Below are 295 nucleotides of genomic sequence, written 5' to 3'. Positions count from 1 at the left end.
ATTGTCGGGCACAAACCGGTCCGTAGTGCAAAAAAGGTTGGGGACCGCTGTTATACATACTTCACCGAGGCAGTATCATTAGAAGACATAATATATGTGGTGCAATCATGGCTCAAGAGTTGGGAGTTCGCCTTGTAATCGGAAGGTTGCAGGTTCGAGCCCCGGCTCGGACAGTCTCGGTTGTTGTGTCCTTGGGGACTAGTAAAAGCGCTATACAGATACAGGCCATTTACCATATACATTTTCACTGCTATGCAGATGACACCCAACTCTATCTGTCCATGAAGCCAGATAA

This window comes from Pundamilia nyererei, unplaced genomic scaffold, assembly GCF_000239375.1.
Source record: "Pundamilia nyererei isolate P.nyererei 1_Seehausen unplaced genomic scaffold, PunNye1.0 scaffold00036, whole genome shotgun sequence".
Taxonomy (NCBI): domain Eukaryota; kingdom Metazoa; phylum Chordata; class Actinopteri; order Cichliformes; family Cichlidae; genus Pundamilia; species Pundamilia nyererei.
Note: the sequence above shows the minus strand (reverse complement) of the source record.